Below are 17833 nucleotides of genomic sequence, written 5' to 3' on the forward strand. Positions count from 1 at the left end.
GTCCGTGCAAAAACAAAAAGATGAAAGACTTTCAACTTTCTCCTCTGCACGTTACACTACACACAGCGCTGGACATGTCACTGTTCTGCCACAACAATAAAGCTGCTGAAGGTTTGTGATGTTGTGAAGCCTTATTTTTCATTTCATTTCAGACTTCTCCAAGGGAAAAAATGGATCATTTATGTGAATGTTGCCACCTAAAAATTGTTGCAGAACAAGCAGAGAATCTACTCTGGGTGCTGTGGTAAGCAGCACCGCACGCCCTGAAAGGTCACGCAGTAATGGTCAATGCAGTTTTGTTAGCATTGAAAGGGATCTTTGGAAGGCAGATGGTTGTAAAGTTGTGGCTGTTATGTATATAACAGCCACAACCCCTGGAAGGAGCTGGAGGGACTAGATAAGAACAACTGAGCTCCTCTGCTTAGACTGTTGCCTCTGTGACCTGATTTTGAATAAGCTGTGCCTGATAACTTGGCCTGTCTCTTGTTTTCTACGTGCCCGGGTCGTCAAATTAGTAAAACAATTAGCACTACATCAAACGCTAATATGTAAGTAAATAAATTAATGAATTACTTCATGTGCGATTTGGTTTGCCCTCTTATCTGAACCCTCCTGGGTTTAAATCCCATCCTACGCCTGGTTCACGGCCCAAATAGCCTGGGGGAAGAAGTTCCTCCCTGAGTTGGCCTTAAGGGAGCGGAAGCACTTCCCTGACCTCAACAGTGAGAGGAGTCCATCGTTGGGGTGGGAGAGTCTTCATAATGTTCCTGGCTTTGGTGCTGCACCACTTAGTGTAAACAGACAGCAGGTCAGGAAGCTCTGAGCAAATCTTCTATGGAGTTTGCATGTTCTCCTTGTGTCTGCGTGGGTTCTCTCCGGGTCCTCCGGCTTCCTCCCACAGTCCACAGACATGGAGTCAGTGGGGTTAGGTTAAGTGCTGATTCTAAATTACCGATAAGTGCTACGGTCCCGGGACGCTTGACCCAGCGTTTTGAGTTTCTTTTAATATTTTGATGTCTTATGGTTTATGTTTAAGTTCATTTAGTTGTGTTGAGCGTATATATGGCCTAGGTTGCCCTGTTGTAGTTCATCGGTTATTAGATTCCCCTCGTGTCTTCGTCCTCTGTGTCCCTTTCAGTATGCGTGGTGTTTATGCAAGTGCTTGTCCTTTTGTTCTCATGTTCCCCTCCTCGTGTTCATGCCCTTTGTATTATGTTCTAAGCTCAGTTGGTGCTGTTTGGGTTTAGGTTTCTCCCATGTCTTCCCCACTATGCTGGGTAGTATCATGTCTTCGGTGTGCGAGTGTGGCAAGTCCCCTGTGTTTACGTCTCCCTAGCTCTGCGTGTTTCCTGTTTTACTTTGACAGTCTTGCGTCCCATGTTCTGTGTGTTCAGTTTGCTTCCTCCTGTCTTGTCATTCTGTTAATTCGTCCCAGCTGTGTTCCCCGTGTGTTTCCTTTTCCCTCGTCACCCTCGTGGGTATTTATGTGGTCATTCCATGTCCGGTCGTCTGCTACATTCATGCCGCATGCCAGGTCTTCATTTTAGGGTTTCCGGTAGATTCAAGTCTTGTTTTTTGTGTGTCTGCACTTTGGTCCTCCTCATTCCACACAGTCAGCTGACTGTGACAATAGGTGTGAATGTGAGTGCTAATGGTTGTCTGTCTGAGTTAGCCCTGCGATCAGCGTTGCCTTTTGTTTTACTTTTAATCCTGTGGTTGAGCAGCGATGTTGGTCAAACACAAGTTGACCCTATTGCAGAGTGCATTTTATGTTTAAGGGTCTGGGCAGGGGCTCTGCACCGTATGTGGAGACAGTAGGTCAGTACAATCTGCTTCGACTTTAATTTCTGCACGTTTAAGATGTATTTACATATTTATGTAATCAATAAATATGAAAATGTATCCAGAATTTATATCTGGCAGTCTTTTTTTATCAGTTTTTCTTCTTCCCACTGATACAATAGTGCTTGCATTATATGAACATGGTTTCTACTCAGTGTTCCTGGTCTTCTTCTCTTTATTACATGCTCGACAGACGGACTGCCCTCGCTTTTTGAGTGTTCGACCCTTCATTAAATCGGCACTACATATGCAAATAAAAGTTTCCCTTTAATTGTCTCAAGAAGCGCTTAAAGTATCTCAAAGCTCATCGTTTTTATTAAGATATCCCCAAGATTACACTAACCACAGACAGGTGAAACACCATCTAGTGAGCTCGCACCTGAAATGACATCACTGACATCAGGGTGAGAAAAAAAGGGAAGACATCAAGTGAATGAGAAATCTAGAGAAAAGTCACATTGCTAATTAGGAGCTCCCTGAGCACTGGTTTTCTGTCTTAGGATGACGATCTCTGTGAGGTGGAAATGAAATCCCCAGAGAGAGTAGCGCCGTGTCTGGAGGCAGCCTGTAAACTGGTGATCAGTGATTCAGAAGTGAGGCTTTTTGACAACTGAATGGAGACCCTGAAAGCGTGCAGAGAAGTGAAAATGTGACAGTTACAGTGGTGTTTAGTAAATGAAAGTTTGCAAGACAGTAAGGTGAAAAAAAACCCAGCTGCAGAAAACGTACAGTGGATCTGTTTCCACTGCTCTGACCTTTTTCTCTGTGGTTTTTTTTCTCTCCTCTACACAGTCCTCATGTGGGAGGCTCTCAGAGGCTGTAGGCTGCAAAATTATATGAAAAACATGGTTTCTCGCATCTGCGGCATAGATTCAGTGTTTTCATTTGTCATATGTCCTTCCAGGGGAAAAAAAAATGAAATTATGCACGTGTACCTGTGCAGATTCTGGAGTAAGGTTTTGGTGCTTGCTGTTGCTGTGTGCAGCTGAAGGCAATGATTCAGACACACTGTGTTTTCATCTGAAATAAAAAATAAAAATTCACATCAGATTTTTTTTTTCTGACTTAATTTAATAATTGTTATGCTGCTAGTAGAGACATTTTTTTTTTACTTTATAAGCATCAGTCACATAGACCTAGAGACCAGTAGCTAGGTAAGACTGTGTATTCCTTGACGATGACCACACAGTGAATAAAAATGAGAATTTCATTCATTTAGCAGCTGTTGGAGGTTGTCGACTGGTCTCTAGGCCCGCACCACAGTGAGTTTTACTGTAAGTAAATGTTTTTCCTCATATGTCTGTGAAGGTTCTCAGTCATCCAGGTCATCGTAGTCAAAGGAGTTTGCAAAGAAAAGCGTCTGGACTTCTTTAAGTTGCTTGAAGACGTTTCACCTCTCATCCGAGAAGCTTCTTCAGTTCTAAGGTCAAATGGCCGAGAGTCCCAGATTTAAACCCAGTGGGAGTATCCCCCCAAGGAGGGACATAGTCCTCATAGTTTCACAAAATGCTGCGCCACGATGTGACATCTCATACGAAGAAGAGGGCAAAGCAATCGCAGCACGAACCATTCCTCTACATTAAACAATTGAATGCCTTTGCCTCTGAAATGACACACAAGCACTTCCAGAGGTAGTGCAACTGATAGTTGTTATTATCACTGCATGACTGAGGCCCTCATTGCTATAGTTGGAATATAATAAACAATAAACAGAAAAAGTTGTGTCATTTATGGATCAAGAACAGGTAAAATGAGCTCTCTGATATGTCTAACGAGGTTAATAACCACAGTCATACTGTTAGTGTCACATTACCGAATGTCACACTGTGTTGGGAAGGTTACTTTTAAAATGTATTCCACTACAGATTACAGAATACATGCCCCGAAATGTAGTTTGAGTAACTTAATAGAATACGTTACAATGTAACGTATTCTATTAAGTTACTCAATGTAACATATTCTGAATGCTTTGAATTACTTAATATATTGTCATGCTTTTTACAGCTAAATGAATGCGCGATTGCTGTGTGATTTATTACTATTACTGAAGGCTACTCGGCAACAAGCTAACACTGTTAGCTGGCATTAGCTGAGGTTAGTTAATAAACTGCTTTCAGAACTGCACATGATTATTTGCAGCTAGCAGGTTGTTAATGCTATCCATCAAGTCTAACAGTCTGCAGTCTATGAACTAACCTCAGCTAAGGCCAGCTAACAGTGTTAGCTTGTTGCAGAGTAGCCTTCAGTAATAGTAAGTGGCACATAACCCAGGTAGCTACCACAACTAAAACAAGGTAGCTGCAGTAGGCTAACGTTAGTTTTTAAAATAGAACTTACTTCCAGATGTTTGTTTAGGTTGGAGTCTTTTCAGCTAAGAGCAGCTTGGTTGCTGACAAACAGAGTTTGCATTGCACGGTCAGATTTCATCCCTTTCTTCTTTAAATGTGGTGTTGGAGTTTCCAATTAAGAAATGCACTGCTGGCTCTGTTGTGCTGGCTCCAGGTGCAACCGACGCCACCAACATTAACAGGACGCTTACATTAGAGCCTCTTATTTTGTTTGGGTTTCCAGCAATGTGTGGAATTACCAAAAGTAGAGAGGAGGAGATAGCCGAACATATGAAACAGGAAAAGACTGCCGTGTAATCCATTTATTTCAACAAAGTAACTGTATTCCAATTATCACCTATTTAAATGGTAACTGTAACGAAATACAGTTGCTAGAATTTTGTATTTTAAATATTTTAAATGCGTAACGCCTCTACATGTATTCCGTTACTTCCCAACACTGGTGGCAGATAACACTAATAAAGTTAACTGCAGTGCATTAAAGTAAGATTGTAATATTACAGAGCAAAAAGTTCAAGGCTGTGGCTCGCTCATGAACTCAGCTGTTCACCATCCCACATGCGCTTCATCGGTCAGTGGCACAGTCGCGTTTGATGCCCTCGATATGCTACAGGGATCAGAGCATAGCTTGCATGTAAAGATTGAGTGTACAGTGGATTTGGCAGGACTTTATGGATTAAACTATGTTCGACGTATTTCATATTTATTGTTCTTTAATATTAAAAAGAACTAGAAATAAGAATACTCAGCAGTTTGGGTTTGGTGCCACATTATTGTCAGTGCTTCCTTCATTTCCCTCACACACCAATAGTACTGTATAATGAAACTATTATTAGGTTAAAAAAAACTATGGAGTGGTCTGGATGTTGTATCTGTAATCAGAAATCATCCTGTAATACCAGGTCTGGTTTTGAATGATAGGAAACAGCTGATAACTTTGCAGCTGTATAGGTAATAAGGATTAGGAAGCTAATGAAAGTAATGATTTGATTAGACCCTGTAACATTGGTGTGGAGAGTTTAGGGGTGTACGAGTGTCCAACACCTGTGTTTTTGCACAAATCAAAGTCCTGTCTGTGCCAGTTTGTACTGGAAATGACTTTATTTATGCATTTATGTGTGACAGTTCAGTATTATGTTGTGTGGACATGTTTCAGATATTTTTATATTATGTATGTAAATATGTATCCTCCATCCGTCCTGCCTGCTTGAGCAGAGCATCGGAGAGGGGGAGGTGACAGCGTACTGCCCATCACACACAACTGTGTTTGTGTGTGTGTGTGTGTGTGTGTGTGTGTGTGTGTCCATTTATATTACAAATTCATGTCTATATTTTCAGAGTTACAGCAAACTGAAGAAAAAAGCATTATAGCATTATAGTGTTTTTTGTTTTGTTTTGTTTTGAAGCTAAATTTTGCTGGATGCTTTCCCCTGTGAATACAATGTTCTGTCATCTGGCTCATTCTGCTATTCAGAAGCAAGAAAAAAACAATAACTGTGGTTTAAAGTGGAAGCATTGTGATTAATTAAAATAACTAGCACCAACTAATGATGGTGCTAGAGAAAATGATGCAGTTGTCAAAGTCAGTAGGTTGGTCGTAGCAAAACTGCGCCACAAACACGGACAGCAGAAGATTGGTAGAGTGAAATGTTGACAGCCTGTTTCTCGTCCTCTGTCAGGTGCCCCGCTGAATCAGTCAATCCTGAACAGTCAGGCAGAGCTCGTTATCTTTGCTCTATTAGTCCGATTCACAACACGCTCTTTTGCGGCTCGTTTTCAGTGACGCTGCTTACACACCACAACGTGTGTGAGGTACGAGATGAGATGTGACAGAACATCTTGTCACATTTTGCTTTGTCACCTGAAATAAAGTGAATCAGGTGCGTTTTTCAGGTCATATCACACTCGATTAATTTGCTGACTGATGGCTTTATATTGCGGTGAATGTCTGAAAAATACATTTAACCCTATATGAATACTCATGAAAAATAGTGTAACTAGGTGATGACACCTGTGTCACAGTGGGTTCCTATGGGTTGATACTGTTTTGGGTTCAACATCATAGCTGTTCACAATAGAACAAAGTAAACAGAAGAATAAAATCACAGATTCAGCAGCTCTTAAATCTATTGTCAGCTGTTTAGCAGGAGTGGGGCGGGTGGAGGTTTGCCCACAGCGGTCATGTCAGTGGGGGGATCCGGGGGTTTCTCTGTGAAGGTCACATTCCCGTGGCGGCGTGTTCGCTGCTCGCTCAGATCTGAAGTTTAGTTTTTCGCTGTAGAAAGAAGTTTGCTTCCCACGCAGAGTGAACAGCCGACGCTAATGTTTTTGTCAATTTGTACAGAATCAAACTCAAAGTAATGTGATTACTTCCAAACTTTAAACGCTGCATGGTCGTACTCTCTCCATCACACCATATTATCTGTTGTTGATCTGCACACGTCTGTTGCTGCCACGGACGTCGCACGCTCGTACGTCATTGTCATGAGACACTCTCACAAACAACATCACGATTTAGTAACGCAGCGTGCTTACGGGCAAGTAAGAGTAATCTAATTACTTTTTTGCAATAGTAAACCCTTACTTTACTCGTTACTTGAAAAAAGTAATCTGATTACAGTAACGCATTACTGATCATCTCTGATTACAGTACTGCTGTTTCCTGCGTTACAGTTATGGTTTCATTTTTCCTCGATAGAGAGACGACGAATTCTTAGTTCATCTCCTGCTTTTCTCAATATTTAACCAAGACCTCGATGTTCCTCCAGCCTTAACCAAACGTTACTATCAAAAAAATGTTGCAAATCCTTCTTGTCTGCAGCAGATGGCACAGAAGTGCAGGTCTTAGGGAGTTTCCTGTGCAAGCTTCTCTTCCAGTACTCGTCTTTCTCCCACAGTCTAAAAACATACATGTTAGTTGGTGAGTCGACATATATTCAGCAATGTAAACACTAGCATGTCATGCTATGCCGCCAGCAAGGACATATGTCATCTTGGCTGTCCACTGTTAATCTTATTAGTACGTGTAAATGGCCTGAAGTCGCATTCTTTGTTTTCGTGCGTTGATCTAAAAAGAGAGCACTTATACGCATGATGCTAGAGAAATATGTCAGCTGCTGGTTGCATTTGATACATGCTTGAGAAGTACTGCAGGAAAATATATTGATGCCTTGCAGTATTTAGGTAATTGTTGAAGCAAGATTTGATCTTGCCCAGCATTAGGATGGTGTGCTTTAAAAACTAGCTTCAGTGGTCACAATCAGTCTTTTGCTATAAGAAGACTCCTTCAAAAGTTGTGATGTTGAGCTCAGGGTTACCACCACCTCTTCTATATTTTCAGCATGGCTGCAAGCCAGAGGGAAGACTGTGTCACAGAGAGGTCCCGATTTTTAATGAGGCATGGGGTAATTTTACTCAGCCACAATAGTTCATTCTGACTGCTGGGTGAGTGACTAATGTTATTAGCAAAGCACAAAGGAGCTAGTGCATTTTCATATCGCTCTCATGCAAAGAGCACACGGAATATATTGTTTTGTTGGGGTAATGGAAATCCTGCTAATGTTTGTGTGTGCTTGTGTTTGGTCTCCACACCTGTCTTTCCTAATGCTGTTAATTAGGCTGAAGTAACGCTAATTAGGACCCCCCCACCCCCACCCACTCCACCCAAACACGCACACACTATTGTGCTACATCCCCTGAGGGTAAAGAGCTAATCTGTGTTCATAAACTGCTTTCTGCATCTGTGCTGCCCATCACAATTTTCAGAAACACAGATTTCCTGTTTGCACTAATTATTTGCTGATAGGGAAATGATGATGAGTTTCTTTATAAAATATATATTAAAGACATATATTATGAACAAATTTGGTAATTATGTAGTTCGAGCCATTTGGATTAATGAGTGCAACTGTTATCAGAGAAATGATTCTCAGGTTTTCCCTCTAAACAACCAAAACCTTCCAAAATACACTGACTGCATTTTGTGTTAAAGTGGAAATATTGGCGCTTGTGCATTATGTTTAACCATACCATCAGAACTCTTTAGGATTTACTCTGATCTGTATGGATTCAAACTGAGCACATATCCTCCAGAGCTCTGGCTGTGAGCACAGAAGCCCCGCCCACCTGCTGTTCAGATCTCCTGTTTGCAAGTAGCAGATGAGTTCAGACCAAACCTGGCTTGAAGGAAGGGTGGCCTTTAAGAGAGCTGCACAAAGGCCCAATATGCTATAGCATAAGGATTATTTTGAGCTGTGGATTATGCAAAGCTACTCGTGTGGAGTACAAAAATGAAAATGTGGAGGTGGAAATGCGCACGTCCTCTTCAAAACATAATTTTTTAGTCTCTTTGCAATAAAAAAAGTTTGTATGCCCTTAAGCTGTCCTCGATATTACCTCATTTTAATGGTAGCCAACAGTAATTGTTAATGGTCTGCTGTCAAAGTTAGACAAATGACTTTAGATTTTATCCTTCAACATTTATTATCTCTTGAAGGTGCAGAGTGGTGATATGCTGTTGCAACAGGCCAGAAATAACTGTGTTTCAAGACAACAGCTGAATATGCTCGTAGTTTGTTTCTTCACCTGGATTAAGATGTTGTGATGTGTACCGATTATATAAAAGTAGTGTATCTTGAGGGCTTGTCTTGTCCGTTCGTGCTGAAAGATCCATCTGCATCAAGGGCGCCATTATCATGTAACAGGGTTACATATGTCATCTCCAAATGTCGTCATTGCCCTTGATGCAGCTTAATGCAGGAACAGTTTTGCATATTTGGAAAATGCGCTCGAGTTGCTGATTTCATTATAATCTCTGCAGCCATCAAGGTAAACGGCGCAGAACATGAAGGTTTTTTCTTGCTTTTTCACTTTTTTGAATTTAAAGTGATTTCTCTTCTTCAACTTGAACTTCAGCAGCAGCTTGCCACGTGGCCATGCCAACATGAAAAAACGATTTTTAGTTATGGAATAGAATGAATAAGTTAGTTTTTTTTAAAAGATCATTAAAGAATCATTTCCTCTGTTATGAGTGACATCCTCCTTTTTTTTTTCTTTTCTTTTTTTTGAGCTGTGTCACAGTTGCTCAGTGTGAATGTCTGGAGTTTCTTGAGTGGACCCTGGTCTGGTCTCTGTGTTGTTAGGTACCTGACTGCTTAGACGTGTCCACAGGAAGCTGACAGCTCGTCGTTTCCTGTTATGTAAGTTTCTGGTTATCAGATCATTGGGGAGGGTAGAGATCGAAGCAGGTTAGCTATGCATAAGGACTGGTAGCAGGGTCAAACATCTAGGGCTACGTCTACACTAATCCGGATAAATTGGAAAATGGTGTTTTCGTCTAAAAACACTCGGCGTCCACACTATCGCTTTCATTCATACTGAAAACACTACGTTCCTATACTGCAGATGCGTGAAAAGTAAGACGATTAAGCTGCGTCATTTCCGTCTGCTGTTTATTTACTTTCCATCTTTCAAAAGTCGTGGCAAAAGTTTTATCTGGAGCATGTACAAACTGATATTAATCTTTAATAGGGCTGTCAAAATTGAGAGCAAACAAAACAACTGCTGTACAATGCCGTCTGCCATCTTAGTTGAATTGGTCACATGACTGCATCATATGACTAAAATGCATCATCGTTTTCGGAAGCCTCCGTTTTCGCAGTTCACACTGCCATGTGAAAACGGTGTTTTCAAATTTATTCACTTTGAAGAGCGTTTTCAAAAAGCTCAATTTTCCTTGAGAAAAAACGCTGTCTCAGTGTGGACGGAAGGCGGAGAGAAGAAAATGCGTTTTCAAACGAAAACGTATTATTTTGAACATGGCCTAACATGGCTTTGCTGAAGATAGGGGGAAAAAAGACCTATAGTGGAGTCTACATCCTTCATGACCATCATCTTAACTACTGCTTGCAATTGGACTTCTTCAGGTTTGTGAAGACATTTAAGTGAGGTCCAGGTAATAAACCCCTGGTACAGGCTGTCATTGGTGGTCCTGAGGGTCATTGACCCATATTGATCATGTGAATCATCACATGGGTCAAGGTGTCAAAAATGGCTCAAGCCATTATCATCGCCAAGGTCAACAGGTGAAGTGACCCTGGGGACCACCTTCAAAGGTGACAACCTGGACTAGGGGTTTATTACCTGGGACAGTTTAATTCAATTAAATTTTACTCATATAGTGCCAGATCACAACAACAGTTGCCTCGGGGCATTTAATATTGTAAGGCAAAGACCCCACAATAATACAATACTATAGAGAAAACTGCAGAACTCATGGATGGGAGTCCGGTTGCTTTTATTTCCAACCTCTCAGGACTGCCATGACCTAGATGACTGCAAACTTACACGGACATTTTGCTGTAGCTCTTCTGCTGACACATGTGAACTGTTACATCCCATCTTTATACTGTTTATTAAGGATTAAGCCTCCACAGGCTCATGTCATGAGTGAGCTGAGTGGTGGATTGAGCTGTGAAACAGAGGAACACCGCATGCTCTGTCGTAGTGACTTGTCAGGTAATAATTTACAAAACAGAAGTCATGTTCAATAAGTGATTGATAAACAAAATCATGAGGAAAAGGTTTACTGAGGTCAAGCGAACGGAAGAATATTTATTTACCGTAGACTTCTAGCAAATCCTTCTGCAACCAGAGCAATTTCCCGCTTTTGGCCATTATAAAAATGTAAGTTTAGGTCAACGCTGATTTCTCAAGACGCCTACTTCCATTTTTGACATGCAGTCAATGTATAATCTGCTCGATCAACTACATGGTAAGACTGCAGTTGCTCACACTGTACCTTTAGCCAGTGGCTTGAAAACAACCACGTAGGCACCATAAACATCTTGGTGTCTTTATAGTCTGAATAATGAAGCCAAAATTTTTATTTTGCACATTTTAATTTGTATTTTACTTTAATATACAACTCTGCAAGTCTTATATCAGATACTGTGATGGTATCAGCTTGCCTAGAAACCACCAAGAATAGTCACATTGAGTGCACTTATCCGGTCTTTAAATGATAAAGTACGAAACCTGCTTCTGGGTCCAAACTACTCTGTGTTTATTAAGGCTGTCGTGTTTTTAACATGTTTTAATGCTTTGTGTCTTGTTCTATTTAATCTGAACAAGCAGTCAGTGATCACTGTCGGCCTCTCTCAGTTTTAATCACCACTGTTCATTTTAAAGTTCAGTTTTTAAACCCTTACACTGTAACTACAGCCCAGCCCATGCAGCAGTATATTAATGACTAACCTGGTATTGTGGATGGATTATCTCAGTTGTTCTGACTGAAGTTTGGTCCGTTTACAGCATCCTGCCATGCGATTGCATTTGTCCCTAACCATCGGGAACCCTCACGTTAACTTTTATCAAGTGGAAAAAAGTTAGCGTTCATCCTCCTGCTTCACTGTTTATGCTATGCTAACAGAGCTGTGTCGCTAGTGATCACGTAGCACATCATTATATACCAGCTAGCCCAACTTCAGTAACCCTACAAATGTCACTGCATAACTGCAAACATCCAGCATCACATGGATGCCTGGATGTTAAACTTAATTGTTACACCTGATAAAGCAGCAACACTGATCATTTTATTGAAGATGAAAGAATTTAGACAGTTTGTAACTCTCAGTGATGCCGCAGTGTTTATTTGACTTTGGGACCTGAAGCAGAGTTTGGACCTGGAAACAGCCAATGACGTCAGACTTAAAGACTGGATAGCATTTTATAAAAGTATTGCATCATTTTTATTTCCCCATAATAACAATCTAATAACGATCCTTCCTTAGATCCACAAAATTTAAATATTATAATATACATAGTACATTATGACACCACCTAGGAACAGACTAAAATGACATTTGATCAAGTACAGCAGGACACAGGGAGGGGTACATGTTAGTGGTTACAACAAGCAAGCTGGAGAGCTGTGGAAGCTTCTCCCTGTTTTTTCATCCATAGATTTCCCAAACAGACATGAGAGTTTTATACTAATCTTGTAATTGAACTCTTAGAGAGGAATAGGATAGTCTTATTTCTGCACAGAAATACTTTATCTAGTCTTCTTCGCTGTCTCCTCTGTTTCATAGAATGATCTTTGTCTCGCTTGCTTGTAGCTCTCTGCACTTCTACACCTTCATCTTCATCTCATTCTCCAAACACCTACTCGAGCAATTTTGCCCGTCCTTTTAAACATTGTCTCCTCACAATTCTCATTCTTTTTCTCTCTGTCTGCCTCTCCCTCTGTGCCCATTTTCTGTCACTACTGAAGCTCATCTCGCTGTCTCCCAATATCCTGGGAACAAAAAAAGAGAGAGACCCTCCTAGGTCACTTGAGGAACAATTCTTAAGGTTTTTTAACAGCTACTTGAATTGCTCATTAGAGAGACTCGATGGTTGTGGAGTCTATCTTATCTGCTGCTTTTGAATGATTAGAATGGGGGGAATTAAAGTGTGCCAAAGCATTAAGGCTGTTTTGGGTTTCATTAGCTGGTTGGTTCATTAAGACGTCTTACCAAGAGGAACAATTACAAAAAGAAAAACTGTCATTTGCAGAGGAAAGAGAGATAACTCATAAAGATTAGCAAGATTATCTGAAAGCATCAGGTAAAGGCACTGATTAGCATGTGTCTTATGATTCACGTGCATGCTCCAACGCCTCCGCATGAGTTTGCAATCATTTGTCTACAATTCAATCACTTTGTGCACATTTTCAAACAAATTGTTGGACAGAATTAGCACTTTCTCTTTTTAGATGAGGACACCAATTTTTTTTACAGACTTAAAAAGTGGTGAGACACCAGCACTGCTTTTAAAGTAAGGTTGTGTAATGTCATTACATAATATGTTTAAAATAATATTCTAACAGTGGGTTAAAAGCAGAGGCAGGGCGTGATTTGTGGAAAAAAATCAGAAAGGCTGATATTCTTGAAGTATTTCAAAAACTACAGTTTGCTTTACTCTGTTAGAGTATTTATTATTCAGTGCTGCTGTCAATGCAGTGTAGAATATTAAGAGTTTAAACCAAAGTTTTACATCCATCTTATCCAGGGTTGCGAACGGAGCTGTTCTATCAGACGCTTGTAAGAATGTTTCAATGTCTTTAATTAAAATTAAATTAGGTAATTTGGACAATATTCTCTGTGTTGTCCGTTGCTCTCCGTAACACAGGGGATCTAATCAACCATAACACAAAGGCTTAAGTGATATTTTAACAGAATAAATCCCCCTTCAGACAGCACCACTTGAGCAGGTGTGCCACTTAACGTTAATATGAGATGATTTTAGTTGCACAAAGAGCTGCAAACCTAATAAATTAACAAAATGAAGTGAAGCATTTTAGTAGCATAAGTTAGAAAATGTGATTGTCTTCCTAAACTAAGACAACACAGTATATTCTCACTCCTCACACAAGGAAAACAATCTGCTTTGATGAGAGACTTGTGCCTAATTATTCTGCTTTTCTGTGGAGGAGGGTTGTCTGGGGCATGTCACTCTTCTTTGCCTGCAACATCTCTCACCATTGAGAGAGCTAACTCGTGATTCATGCAGTGAACGACGGTCAGGTTAGGGTTGAGTGCGACAGCTGCTCTGCATTAGCCCATTATAGCAGCTAATGTACATATATATATATATATATATGTACACATATAAAAACACCCATCTCGCCCCTGCGGGCGGTTTATCCTTCAAGCTCGGGTCCTCTACCAGAGGCCTGGGAGCTTGAGGGTCCTGCGCAGTATCTTAGCTGTTCCCAGGACTGCGCTCTTCTGGACAGAGATCTCCGATGTTGTTCCCGGGATCTGCTGGAGCCACTCGCCTAGCTTGGGAGTCACCGCACCTAGTGCTCCGATTACCACGGGGACCACCGTTACCTTCACCCTCCACATCCTCTCGAGCTCTTCTCTGAGCCCTTGGTATTTCTCCAGCTTCTCGTGTTCCTTCTTCCTGATGTTGCTGTCATTGGGAACCGCTACATTGATCACTACGGCCGTCTTCTTCTGTTTGTCTACCACCACTATGTCCGGTTGGTTAGCCACCACCATTTTGTCCGTCTGCATCTGGAAGTCCCACAGGATCTTAGCTCGGTCATTCTCCACCACCCTTGGGGGCATCTCCCATTTTGACCTCGGGACTTCCAGGTTATACTCGGCACAGATGTTTCTGTACACTATGCCGGCCACTTGGTTATGGCGTTCCATGTATGCCTTGCCTGCTAGCATCTTGCACCCTGCTGTTATGTGCTGGATTGTCTCTGGGGCATCTTTACACAGCCTGCACCTGGGGTCTTGCCTGGTGTGATAGACCCCAGCCTCTATGGATCTTGTACTCAGAGCTTGTTCCTGTGCTGCCATAATTAGTGCCTCTGTGCTGTCTTTCAGTCCAGCTTTGTCCAGCCACTGGTAGGATTTCTGGATATCAGCCACCTCCTCTATCTGCCGGTGGTACATACCGTGCAGGGGCCTGTCCTTCCATGATGGTTCCTTGTCTCCCTCCTCTTTCTTGGGTTTCTGCTGCCTGAGGTATTCACTGAGCACTCGGTCAGTTGGGGCCATCTTCCCAATGTATTCTTGGATGTTCGTTGTCTCATCCTGGACTGTGGTGCTGACACTCACCAGTCCCCGGCCCCCTTCCTTCCGCTTAGCGTACAGCCTCAGGGTGCTGGACTTGGGGTGAAACCCTCCATGCATGGTAAGGAGCTTTCTTGTCTTTATGTCAGTGGCTTCTAGCTCCCCCTTTGGCCAGCCTATTACCCCAGCAGGGTACCTGATCACGGGCAGGGCATAGGTGTTGATAGCCTGGATCTGGTTCTTGACTCCTCAGGACTTGCCTGACCCTCTGCAGGTACTTGGTGGTTGCAGCTTTCCTAGCGGCCTCTTCATGGTTCCCATTCGCCTGTGGGATCCCCAGGTACTTGTAACTGTCCTCTATGTCTGCAATGTTGCCTTCTGGTAGTTCAATTCCCTCAGTTCTGACTACCTTCCCTCTCTTTGTTACCATCCGACTACACTTCTCCAGTCCGAACGACATTCCAATGTCATTGCTGTATAACCTGGTAGTGTGTATCAGTGAATCGATGTCTCGTTCACTCTTGGCATACAGCTTGATGTCATCCATGTACAGGAGGTGGCTGACAACTAGGGATGGGTATTGACAAGATTTTAACGATTCCGATTCCATTTTCGATTCTGTTTAACGATTTGATTCTTTATCGATTCTCTTATCGATTCATATTTTTAAAAAGGAGAACACTAAGGTCGATTAGCTTAGAATTTTGTTTTATATCTTCTCTTTGAACAAGATAGAAATTTAGGAGTAACATGGCCTTAAGATCTCACTGTTGGGTTTATAAGAGATCCAGCCTATGGCTCTTCAATGGGGTGTCACAGGGTCCCCGGGGAAAATTGTAAATGTAAAATAATAAAATAAATATTCTTCTGTAGCAATAACAAAGTATAACATAAATTATTCTGTAGCAATTACACAAGAATATTCAGTAATGTCCCTGCCTACAATTAAACACATTCACTTACCATCTGCTGTGGCAAATGGATGCAAGGTTTTTACCACAAACTAGTCACTGCTCGGTGACATTCGGGCCTGAAAAGAGACGCTACCGGTGGACTGCAGCGACAACTGCCAGCGAGCGCCAGCCAGACTGTCTGTCTCTCTCATCACGGTCACCTAAATGCACAGTAATGGCAGGTTTTGTAATAAAGCAGATCGCGCTAACATAATATGCACTGTTAGTTGATTATTTACCTGCCGCATTAACGGGAGAGGACGTGCAAACGTTACCGCTGCTGCTGGGTTGAGATTCACGAGTCCGGAGCGGAATTAAAAACACGACATTCATTTAAGGTCATCGCGTGTTTTGTGAGCAAATGCTTTTGCATATTCGTAGTGTTTCCTCCCTTAAATGAAATATCTACTTTGCAAGTATTGCAAGTTGCCCTGTTGTCATCCATTCTGGTAAAGTATAACCAAACTTTTGAGCGTTTGAGCCGCTTAGGCGCCGTGTTTCCTGCCAGGTACGCTCCGACGCTCCGCAACGTGGTGACGTCATTCGGGGCGACTGGAATCGATAAGGGAATCGTTTGCAAAAATGGCAAACGATTCCAAGGAATTGAAACAGTGGGAACCGGTTCTCAACAAGAACCGGTTTTCGATACCCATCCCTACTGACAACCGCTCCGTTTCGTAGTCGGTATCCGTAGCCAGTCTTGTTAATGATCTCACTGAGGGGGTTCAGGCCTATGCAGAACAGCAGTGGGGACAGAGCATCTCCTTGGTAGATCCCGCACTTGATGGTGACTTGTGCTTGGAGTTGGCCTCTAGTGTTGTACGCCACATCCCCATTGAGTTCCTGATGAAGGCTCTTAGGGTCCTGTTGATCTTGTACAATTCTAGGCATTCCAGTATCCAGCTGTGGGGCATTGAGTCATAGGCCTTCTTGTAATCAATCCAGGCAGTGCACAGGTTGGTCAGTCTGGTCTTGCAGTCTCGGCTGACTGTTCTGTCTACCAGTAGCTGGTGTTTTGCGCCGCTGGTATTCTTGCCAATCCCTTTCTGTGCCCCACTCATGTATTGACCCATGTGCCTGTTCATCTTAGCCGATATGATGCCTGACAGGAGCTTCCATGTAGTACTGAGGCAGGTTATTGGTCGGTAGTTGGATGGGACCGGTCCTTCTTGGGGTCCTTGGGGATCAGGACCGTCCGACCTTCGGTTAGCCATTCCGGTGTCTCTCGTTAACTAGCAGCTGGTTCATTTGTGCTGCCAGACGCTCGTGGAGTGCAGTCAGCTTCTTCAGCCAGTAGGCGTGAACCATGTCGGGCCCTGGTGCTGTCCAACTCTTCATACTGGAGACCCTTTCTTGGATGTCTGCCACTGTGATGGTTACTTGACCCTGTTCAGGGAGGTCGCTATGGTCTGCCCTCAGATCCACTAGCCACTGAGCATTGCCGTTATGGGTTGCGTCCTTCTCCCATATGCTCTTCCAGTATTGCTCCGTCTCCAGCCTTGGTGGTGCTGTTCTCTTATTGTTCCCTTGCCACTGAGAGTACACCTTTGCTGGTTCTGTGGAGAACAGCTGGTTTATTCTCCTGCCTTCTATCTCTCTGGTGTACCTCCTCAAGCGGCTGGCCAAGGCTGTGAGTCTTTGCTTGGCAGATGCATATGACCGTAGTCGCACCTCCTCCTCCCCACATGTAAGCTCCATGCTTGCAGCCGCTGCGATGCTTTCGACCAAAACAGGCACAGCTTGATGACACCATCAACATGCGCTATCGGGTGCGAGCGGTATAGGCAAAATTTCTACTGTTGGCCAAATTCATATTTTTTCTACCGCCCACCCCTAGTTGGAGCCTGTCCCAGATGACTTGGAGTGAGAGGCAGGGTACACCCTGGACAGGTCGTCAGTCTGTCAGAGGGCTAACACACAGACACCCATTCAGCAATTTAGAGTTTCCAATGAACCTAACCCCACTAACTGCATGTCTTTGGACTGTGGGAGGAAGCTGGAGAAATCCCACACAAACACGGGGAGATCCCAGCCTGATGGTGGAACTGAACCCACTGTACTGCATTTATATTTTAGAATTTAAAGCATCATTTTGATTAAAGAGCTTGCTCATGCTGGT

At 42.6% G+C, this 17833-nt stretch overlaps 1 long non-coding RNA gene across 1 annotated transcript; it reads right to left on the reverse strand.

Annotated features, from left to right (window-relative positions):
- Positions 1-2175: 2175 nt before the first annotated feature.
- LOC120433868 lies at positions 2176-2964 on the reverse strand. The gene is made up of 3 exons (XR_005608804.1): positions 2778-2964; positions 2598-2666; positions 2176-2465 (listed from the first exon to the last, which is right to left on the reverse strand). It is a non-coding gene; the product is annotated as an uncharacterized LOC120433868 (long non-coding RNA).
- Positions 2965-17833: the final 14869 nt, after the last annotated feature.

Source organism: Oreochromis aureus, linkage group 17 (genome assembly GCF_013358895.1).
Source record: "Oreochromis aureus strain Israel breed Guangdong linkage group 17, ZZ_aureus, whole genome shotgun sequence".
In the NCBI taxonomy this organism is placed as follows: domain Eukaryota; kingdom Metazoa; phylum Chordata; class Actinopteri; order Cichliformes; family Cichlidae; genus Oreochromis; species Oreochromis aureus.